Raw genomic sequence first — 10,713 nt, 5'->3', positions numbered from 1 at the left:
CGGTGGAGATGCCGGGGATTGAACCTGAGATCTTCTGCTTCCCAAGCAGATGCTCTGCCACTGAGCCACTGTCCCTCTCCAAATTTATTATAATATTAATATCTTATGGAAAACTTCTCAAGTGTTTCCACAAAAGTACCTAAGTGCTTATTAAAGAACTGTATATATCCAGAAAACACTCGCTGAGTCACTAAACATATCATTTGAAAATCTAACATTTAGTCATTATATAATGGAACATAAAGGTCCCAGTACATGAAGTACCAAACTTACACTGTTTTTATAAGATTTAAGTCTGATTAAGGTTCCTCTAAAATTTATGGTGAGTACTTAGCTTCACAGTTCACATACTTCAGTGCTCTATAGAGTGTTTGTTCAGCTTGCAGCTTTCAGTCTGCTTTGAATTTCAGCTTCCATTTTCTTCCTTGCTTCCTCAGACCTAGGATACCATTGCCACAAACATTCAGTGTCAATCACAACATTGATGCAACGTGTATTCAACATTGTTAGTTTGAGCAGTAGCCCAGGATCTTGTGTGTGTGACTGAGATAGGATCTCCAGGAATTAAAGCTCATCTCCAGGCAACAGAAATCGCTTCCTAGAAGAAAATGGCTGCTTTGGAAGGTGGATCTATGAAGTCATACTTCTTCAGGTCCCCTTCCATCTTCCCAAATATCCAGGTATTCGACAACCTACAGTTGGCAACCCTGGAGAGGTGGGGGGCCTTGTGGAACAATACCAACCAAAGTACATCTGAACCATTTCGCCGATGCCACACTTCCGGGATATGGACAGGATTGTTGTTGGGGGTCTGGTTGTTTCTGAGCAGGCTAGGGTGGGGTAGGGACGGATCCAGGCCCCATTTGCTTTTTTTTTTTTTTTAAGTAAGCGAGCTTCCTCGGGGCTGATGAAACGACGGAAGGCTTTACTAACGAAGGGCAGGATGTTTGGAAAGAGTGCGCCCGCAGGCCCAGGCGCGGGATGAGAGGGGTCCACCCTCCGCCGCGGGGGCCCGCGCGTGCGCGTATTTATGAATGGAAGGGGCTCTGCCCGCGTGCCCTCCCTCCTCCCGCGGTTTAGTGTGAGTTGAATCCCGTCGCCAGGCAGCTCCCGCCTCCTGAGCTCCTTATTGGTCGCCCGTGAGTCTCTGCTCCGCCCCCTCGTGGTGACATCTCTAGGGAGGGGGTGAGGTGGAGAAGCTGGAGGGGAGCGCCGCCGAAGCCGCTCGGAGCCCGCCGCGCAGCAGAGTGGGGAGGGGGACAAAGGGGCCACTCCCAGCCAGCCCGGTCCCGGCAGCCACCCCCCCCCCCCCGGAGGAGCCAGCGCGACCCCCCCATGTGAGTAAGGCGAGGGGCTTAGGAGGGGAGCGAGCGGGATGAACATATGAAGCTGCCTTGTACTGAATCAGACTCTGGGTCCATCAAAGTCAGCATTGCCTACTCAGACTGGCAGCGGCTCTCCAGGGTCTCAAGCTGAGGTTTTTCACGCCTATTTGCCTGCACCCTTTTTAGTTGGAGATGCCGGGGACTGAACCTGGAACCTTCTGCTTACCAAGTAGATGCTCTACCACTGAGCCATCGTCCCTCCCTGATGGCTTGTTGTCCATTTCCTTGGTTGCGGACGGTGCCTCTGGCTACCTGTCCAGGGGCAGGGACTTGTGCGGCCGGGGTGCGTGGCACCTTCCGGAGCGTTTTTTCCCAGTGTAGGGTTTCTCTGCCTGTCTCTTTCTCCAGATGTGGTGTGTCCCTCCACCTGCCAGGGGCCATGCGGGCTTGTCAGTTGTGCTTGTGTCTCGGTGTGGTTGTCTCTGTGCGGGTGTTCCTTCTATCTCTCGGTTGTCTGTATTGGACCTCTCTTCATGCTGTGTGTGGGTGAGAGAGGTTCAAGGAGGGGGTCTCCATGTCTGCAGTGGCATGCCAGCGCATCATATCTGTGCAGCTCTTCTTTCCTCGACACCATTCCGCATGGCAGAGAACTTGCCTTTGTTTACCTGTTCCAATACTCTGATGCTTTGAGTCGATGCATCTTTTTTTTGGGGGGGGGGGAGGTATGTCTGTGAAACGCTCCTGAGCAGGGAAGGGAGGCATGTGCTGCAGTGGGCATGAATGTGCTCTGTTCCCCGGTACCTTGTTAGGGAAGGGCTGTGGCTCAGCAGTAGAGTACCTGTCTTGCATGTAAAGGATCCCGGATTTTATCCTTGTCTTGGGAGCAGGTGTAAGGCCTGAATCTGCCTAAGACCCTGGAGAGTTGCTTCCCATTGCAAGAGCTGATATTGAGCGACATGAACCAGGGCTTGGTTGGGCATAGGGCAGCTTCGTGCGTCCAGCTGTGGCCTGGTCTACACATGCAGCAGAATGAGGAGGTGGCAGAGTGCTGAGGTGGTGGTAAAAAAGGGGACTGTACCATTTCACACTGCAGGAGAGGGGATTCTGTTTTTCAGAGTTCCCCTTTGTTGGTTATTCACTGTAAGTAAAAGACTAGCGCACTATGCAAAAGGCTAGGCTGGAACCATTCTTTTTGAAGTGTTGCATTTAAAAAAAAAAATTGCAGGGAGTTTTTAGATTAAGGGGCTCATCGAAAGCGTGATGCTTCCCCACCCCTACAGTCTGGAGTGGTGCACCCCATTCTGCCACCTCAGGAATCTTATCACCTCAGCCTGTTGTTTGTAGAGACTCTTTGGTACAACCACTGCTGTGTGATCATACTTTTCCATGTGAACATTCACCCTTGCCAGAGTCCATGCGTGCATGCTGTATGAGTGTCTCTGAAACAGAATATTCATTGGGGGGGTTGTGAACACATGAAGCTGCCTTATACTTTATTTATTAGATTTTTTTTAGTTGCTACTCTCCCAAAGGCAGGCCCGGAACTAGACTTTCTGGCACCCTAGACAAGGCTAATGTCTGGCACCCCCCTCCCCTGCACTGATAACATCACTGAGTCACATGGGGGGGGGTGCCCAATTTAGTACCCCCAGAAGGCCAGCGCCCTAGGCAATCACCTAGTTTGCTTAGCGGCAGGGCTGACCCTGCCTGAAGGGTCTTGGGGCAACTTACAATATTAAAACCAATAAGGTAAAAACAACATAAAAACAAAATAACAAATATTAAATATTAACATTAAAATATGTGGCAGTCGCCATACCACTGTTAAAAAAGCGCAAACATGTGATCACCCTCCAAAAGCCAACCTAAATCATTCAGCTTTGCTTGCCTTGCAGATCCTTGTTCTGTCTAGGTTGGTATTTTCTATTGTGTATGTGGCAGCTGCTCTTCAGGATCTCAAGATGAGGGCTTTCCCTAGAACCTGGTCCTTGGACCTTCAGCATGCAGAGCAGGTGCTTTGCCACTGAGCCACAGCCCCTTCCCTGATAGCACGTTGCGGGGATAGCCCTCTTATCTAAAATGGCATGCACCTCTCTCTGCCACTGCATTAGGGTGGAGTGGGAATGCACTGCAGAATTTCTTGCCTGTCGTGGTGTGTCTGCAGTTTTACAGGTGTCTCAGTTAATTGTGTATACATATCTGAGACCGGAGGTGAATGGACGTTGCTTTCTTCCCTTTTCCATATGTGAATGCGCAACTGTATGCATGGAGTCTTTTCTTGCCATTGCACTTGTCGGCATCAGGATGTGTTATATAATTCATTTGTACGCATTACATTTGTACATCTATTTTTGTGTTTGTGGAGCAATATTCATGTCCAGAAGTACCTTAAAGGCCAACAGGATTTCCAGAGTGTGAACTTCAAAGATTCAAAGCCCTCTCTGTCAGCTACCAACATTTAAGTGTACTTGGTGTGTGTGTGTTTACTTCCTTCTGGGAGCATTGTTCAGTTTGTACCATCCAGTTCTCATCTTTGAATAAAAATCTTAGTGATTGTCATTATATGGGGAGACTTTTCCAAAGTGTCTTTTCATGAATTGCTTCTCAAAAGCTGGGTTTTTCTGCTTTTTTAAAAAAATGACTTAATGATAGCATTATCTTAATTCTTTTATTACAGTTATTATGGGTCTTATGGAGTAACATGTTGTGTGGGGCAGTGATATGACATAAAAGGAAGAGCAGGAAAAAGGGGAGTTCTGTAAAAAAGTATTCAAAGCCTACAAAAAACAGTAAGTAGAAAGTATCCACCACTTAACAGTGCAGTCCTAAACAAAATTGCACTCTTTTAAGTCCACCGAAGTCAGCAGACTTAAGAGATGTATAAGTCTGCTTAGGATTGCACTGTTAGTGTCTAATTTTTACACCAAAGATCTAGGCATCTTCCTACGTTCTGCTTCTGTGAGATCTCTCTGCACTTGCACTAGATCATGCTGTTAGGAGGTCTGGAGGGGGAAAGGAATCCTTTATGTACAGGCCCCCGTTGCTGCTGATTTGACCACTCAGTGGTTTCTTGTTCTCACTCATGCTGTGGGCACCTATTGGACATCGTCTGTGTTAACATGAGTAAAGCATCTCTCCTCATGTCATGGAATTGTTTACTCCCTTATTTTTTTCAGGAAACCCTTAAGCTAAGTGTTACCCTCTGTTGGTTGTACAAACTCGGAAGCACTTATCTAGCAAAGAGGTTGGAGGGTTTTTTTCCTTAACTGTCAGGCAGATCCTACTGGCAGGCCATCCTAGAAGCCCCCTTGCTCCATTTCAAACAGGTGCTCTGTGCTCCTCCTCTGCTACCCCTGAGAACACAGCGCCTTTTAAAAATTGTGTGTGTTGGTGAGAAAGAGCAAGATGGCTTTCCCTCCCCCACCCCATTATTTTTCTGCTATGTTCCCATATGGATAACAAGCCGTCCTTCGTGTTGTGTGACTAACATCCAGAGTGAATGAGGAAAAATACAGATGGGACGTTTGTTGCTTCATTGTCTGGAAAGCTGTGCTCACGCTGACTAACTCTGGATGTGTGCCTGAGCTGCTGGCCCTATGCCTGATTCTGTTGCGGTTGTGTGTGTGTTTCTCCTGCTGGTTCAAGCATCCTTGAAGATATTTGCCGTGGTGCTACTATCTCTGTGTCTACCTTGGCTTCTGTTTGGAATCCTCTCTTTCTCTGCCTGGGCTGATCCCCTTCTGTGTACGCCGAGCTATCTTTATTGGTTGTCTTTCTATGAAATCCATCACTGTGCCAGCAGCTGAGAGTCAGATGCGCAGTCCTTTGACTTTTGCAGAGTTGCTGTGTGTGTATGACATGAACTGCAAATGCAAGGAGATCTGATAAACAGTTGTGTGACGTATGGCCAATAAAGGGGGCAGAGGTAGGAATTCCACTACCCAGTGTCTGCAGTTCAATCCCTGGTATCTCTCATTCAACAAAACCCTCTAACATGGGGCTTCTGCTGATGTCCTAGAAAACTGTTGGCCTTTAGAATCTCCAGGACTGGTTTACATATTGTTGGATTTTTTTGAGTGAATTGGTTTCTCTTTAACTTGCTCCTCCCTGTTGTGGAGAACCATAGGCGTTCTGTCACCATTCATCCCTAATGGAGTTGCTTGCTAGTTTGCAGGAACTAATGTGCATGTAAAACAGGGGAAGGCTGCTGAAGTGCATAAGGGGAGAACACTGCTGGAGCATCTGTTGCTGTTCACACTGGGGAGGAAGGGGTTCAAAAACGCCTTTCCTGTCTGACTTTAGTGTCAGATCTGGTTTGTGCATGTAAGAAAACAAAGCAGTAGAATGGACTTCACTCTGGAGATCTGGAACTCTCTTTTGTTAAATAAAAAAGCTCCCTGCAAATGAACAACAGTAGCTCAGCAAACAGAGAGGGGGGCTTGACACCTTTTTCCTAGTTTTGCTGGCTTTCTGTTTGCAGAGAGTTCAGAGTTCAGAGTTGGAATTCATCACGCAGTCAGAGATGTTGCTGTCCATTGTACCTCATCATTCTCCAGCATGTGTGAACAAAGTTGGAGAGAAAGGGCAACCTTTTATATTTGCCACAGGATTTCTGTGTAGCTCTGCCTCCTAACATTTTTTGAACACTTGTCCTCAGCAGCATCAAGAGTGAATGGCTGTGCCCTTGCACCACCAAGTTTACAGCTTGCTCTACCAAACATGGTTGGCCCTCCCACCTAGGAGACTGGGTGGGAGGCAGAGACTCACCAATGCCATTTCCGGCTGCAGAACCTGGGTGACATCATCATGTTGCTGGGCACTAAAGAATGAACACAGTGACGTCACTTTAGGTTGTGCAGCTAGAAATGGCATTGTGGGACATCTTTCTAGCCCCTCCATTTTACCCATGATGATTTTTGGAGCAATGGTGGGCAGTATAGGGAATTCCTACCCTCAGCAGTCACTTGGCAACCCTACAATATAGTTTCCCTCCTCATTTTTCCTGATCCTGGGAGTAGGGCCTGCCCCACCCAGCAGGCAAGGACCAATGGATTTTCCAAATCTAACTGCAAACGTAAGTGTAGGAGGTATTACTTTAGCATAGTGATACTTAATCCATGGCTTGGGAGCCTCTGGTGGCTCTTTGACATGAAATCTGTGTCTTTTCCCCAATGTGACATCCTTAGGGTTGCCAGTCTCCAGGTGAGGTCTGGAGATTTCTACTGTTACAACTGATCACTGAGGTTCATTAGTGGCTATTAGCCACAGTGTATTGTTGGAGCTCTCTGTTTGGGGCAGTGATGCTCTGTGTTTTTGGGGTGGGGGGCACAGTGGGAGGGCTTCTGGTGTCCTGGCCTCACTGATGGACCTCCTGATGGCACCTGGTTTTTTTGGCCACTGTATGACACAGAGTGTTGGATGGATCATTGGCCTGATCCAACATGGCTACTCTTACGTTCTTATGTTCTTATCTCCAGAGAATAGAGATCACTTCCTCTGGAGAAAATAGCTGCTTTGGAGGGTGGACTCTGTGGCAGTGTACCCTCCCCACCCCAAACCCTGCACTTCCCCAGGCTCCACCCCCCCAAATCTTTAGGTATTTCTCAGTCCAGAGTTGGCAACCCTACCCATGTTCCAGGAAAGGTCATTGCCTGGTAGGCAGATAGTCCCTGCTTTGAAATAGCTGCTGCTGGAGGGAATGGAGGATAGCTAAGCTGTGAGCCTCCTTGAGGTGGAAGCTCTCATTCCAGAGATGGAAGTGAAGGCCTGCTGCCCTCACCAATAACTGCCCCTCCCCAGCCTCAGTGTTCTTATCCCAGCACCGGGCCAGGAGGAGACCAAGCTGACTGCAGAGAAAAAGAGAGTACAACCACCACCATGGCAGCCATCCAAGAAAAAGAGCCACCTGGCCACAGTAGGCTGGCTTCCTCCACAGCCAGCTGGCCCTCCTCCAGGGGCCTTGGCACTCTCACTCTCACCCGACCTGCTGTGCCTCAGGCTGAGGAGAAAGAGAGCGGGAAGGCAGAGGGAAGCCCTTCCCTGCACTCTAGAGGCAGAAGGGCTGGTGAAGGTTGAGGAGAGGCAACCCTGAATGTGCAAGTGGCATTCGGGTAATGTTTAAAAAATTATCATTACATGTTGAATATTCGTAGTTACATTACTGTATGTGTGTGTTTGGTGGCGTGGCACACAGAGCATACTGTCTTCATGTGGCTCTTTTGGTTGCTGGTAATTGCAAAAATAGCTGCCTGTTAGGGATGCCAACCTCCAGGTGGGATATCCCGGAAATACAGCTAATCTCCAGACTACAGGGATCAGTTGCCGTGGAGAAAACGGATGATGGAGGATGGACTCTATGGCCTTGTACCCCACTGAACCCTGTCCTCCCTAGGCTTCACCTCCAAGTTTGGGTTGCCAGGTCTCCCAAGGCCTCCGGCAGGGGTTGGGGGGGTAGGGTTGCCAGATCCAGGTTGGGAAACTCCTGGAGATTTGGAGACTGAGTTTGTGAAGGAGAAGGACCTCTGTGAAATACAATTATCACACAGTCCATTCTCTAAACCTTTTTGGCCCCAAGACCGGCCCACCGACTGCAGCCCAAGAGCCAGCAGGGTGGGGGCACCCAATTCGGCCTTCCCCCGTGGTGCCTCCTCCCTGCTTTCCTCCCATTTCCTCCTCCCTCCTTCGCCCCCCTGCGTGGCCTCACTGCCTCCTCTTCCTTCTCCTTGCCCCCTTTTCACCATTTTAAGGGCAGGGAAGGTCCTCCCAGGCTGACCCCCCCCCCGGGAAGGAGGCAAGGGCAGTGTCCCTTGCCGTTGCTGTAGCAGTTTTCCTGGCCCATCAGTTGATCGGCAGTGGGTGGGGGTGTCAGCCTGGGAGGTGCTTCACTGCCCCTTCTCTGGCCTTAAAATGGTGAAAAGGGGGGGGGGAGGTGCTGGGGATGGTGGTGGTGGGGTGACAAGGCTGCACAGCCTGTTACAAACAGGCCGCAGCCCAGTACCGGTCCCCGGCCCAGGGGTTGGGGATCCCTGCTCTAAAGCATCCATTTTCCTCAGGGGAACTGATCTCTGAAGTCTGGAGATGAGCAGTAAAACTAGGAGATCCCCAAGACCTACCTGGAGGCTGCCATCTCCAAATCACCAGGAGTTTCCCAAACTGAAGCTGGCAATGATACCTCCCACTCCCACCCCACCAGTGGCCAGGGGGGCAGTACCACTGCTCTAGCATTTCTAGCTCTGTATGCTTCCCCACACTCAGCATTCATGCCCTGCCTTAAATTTCAAATTTAGCTTCCAGTCAGCGATAGCTAAGTCTGTAAGTCCCCTAAGCCCCCCCCCCCGCCCAATTTTTAGCCCTAGAAAGCTTTATGGTGCACTATCAACTTAAACAATCACCCATGGAAGGCTTTCCCAAATTCGGGCTGGGGTGGATCACTAAGTAGAAGGTAACAGTGTCTGTCTTTTGGTTCTCTGTTTACCTGTCTCATTCAGACTCTAATTTTCCTGACTCTCCCAATGCTGGAGGGATCACAGGTGTCAAGGAGGGTGTGGCAATGGATAGAGAAAGGAAGGTGGTCCAGTCCTCACACCTGCCCCCCCCCCCCGGCATCTGGGGAGAGGATGATTTTGGACAGGAAAATGGTTGTGAGAGAAACAGCTAAACAATCCCTGCTCCCCCCCACCCCATTCTTCTGTTTAAATTAACAGTCTCCCACAGCGGCTTTTCATTTATTTTTTTTTAAATCCCATCAAAAGATTTTTATATGCATCTACTGTGCAGTGTCTAGTTTGGGTGGAACCACACCGCCGACCCTTCATCCTTTGCTTAGTTCGATATATGATATTTGTTAAAAATTAGCTGCTGCCTGGGGACAAAAAGGGAGGGGGGGATCTGAAATTATACAACCAGACACCATTGACTCATGAACGTCATCTGATTCAGATCATTTCTATCCTACCCTTTCATATGAAAAACAGAGGCTCAAGGTGTCTTGCTGATTTAAAAACACAGATCATTAACAATAAATAAGAATGCAGCCAGCCCAACACAAAGAGCCAACAAGTCATCCTCTGATTCCCATCGGACCTGGCCTTGACATGGCTTTCTCAGCTAAGCTCTACGAGGAGTCTATGCCATTTACTTCTTACATTTGGAGTGTAAATGGGCATTTTTAGCTGCTAGGTGCCTCTGCTAGATAACTCTACCTGGGGAATGTTACTCTGGGCAGTAAAGATGCCATTTTGCCACTGTGCAGGTGGTTAATTCATCTGAATGCATGCTGGTTTAAAAAGCTCTGTTGCTGTTTTGAATTTTAAAGAAATGGTTGTGCTGCAAACATTTCTGCCTCGGTGGCAACCTGTCTGCATGGCATGGAAAAATGACTGATTTTCCTCTGTGTATCTGTGTATTTTCCTCTGTGTACCTGTAAAATAGATTAACATCTGGGCAGATGATGAATATATGCATGGAAGTGTAGAGAAGGGGGTGGTGGATAGGACTGCCAGCCTCCAGGTGGGATCGGGGCTCCCCAGAATTACAGCTCATCTCCAGACTACAGAGATTAGTTCTTCTGAGAAAATGGATGCTTTGGAGGGCAGAGGCTATGTCATTGAACCCCACAGAGGTTCCTGTTCTCCCCAGGCTCCACCCTCAAATCTCCAGGAGTTTCCCCACCTGGATCTGGCATCCATACCCCTGTCCCCTGCCGGTGACCAGACGGGACCTCCCCACTCTAGCTGTGGAACTTGGGGAGAGAGGTGGAGACTTTGCTCTTGTTAGGGAGCTGTGGCCCTACCTAAGTGGAAGCTGAAACAACCACTCCTGTTCCTTATATTCACACAGACAGTTATATTCATTTTAACACGTGGACTTTAATACTTTCTTCATACACAGCCAGCTACGTGTTCAGAAGGACAGTCTTCCTGGGATGATGCCACTTCAGAATGCTGGTGGCAGATTTTTGAACATTTCCTTAATTTTTTAAAAAAGAAAAGCTCCTACAATGGAAAACCATCCTATTAGGAGCCTTGTGGAACCTTACAGATTCACATGTGTTTATTCTAGAATAAGCTTTTGTGGACTACATACTTTGTCAGATGCTGCGGTCCTTGAAAGCTGATGCTAGAATAAAAGATGAGCTTTTATTTTTTTACCATGCCACACAGGCAGAGGCTAACCCTAGAACCTTTCTTCCAGACATGCTAGCTCTCCACGGGCAAGAAATTTTTGATGCATGGAAGCATTCCAAAGAGTTGTGTGCGTAGATTGGCCCTGAGAGAATAAAGCCCTCTCTTTAAAGAGGAACAGCCTTCAAACTGATTCACTCGAATGCGACCTTCCTGCGCTGGAGGGGGAAACAGTGTTACATAATTCTGTTTTTAGAGCATGTGTG

At 48.5% G+C, this 10,713-nt stretch overlaps 1 protein-coding gene across 1 annotated transcript in view; it reads right to left on the bottom strand.

The window, feature by feature from the left end:
- The window catches only part of OGG1 (8-oxoguanine DNA glycosylase), a 235,649-nt gene that overhangs the window by 162,439 nt on the left and 62,497 nt on the right, over positions 1 to 10,713 (bottom strand). The window lies entirely within an intron of this gene.

This window comes from Heteronotia binoei, chromosome 5 (assembly GCF_032191835.1).
Source record: "Heteronotia binoei isolate CCM8104 ecotype False Entrance Well chromosome 5, APGP_CSIRO_Hbin_v1, whole genome shotgun sequence".
Taxonomy (NCBI): domain Eukaryota; kingdom Metazoa; phylum Chordata; class Lepidosauria; order Squamata; family Gekkonidae; genus Heteronotia; species Heteronotia binoei.
This window is presented reverse-complemented; position numbering and strand designations above follow the sequence as displayed.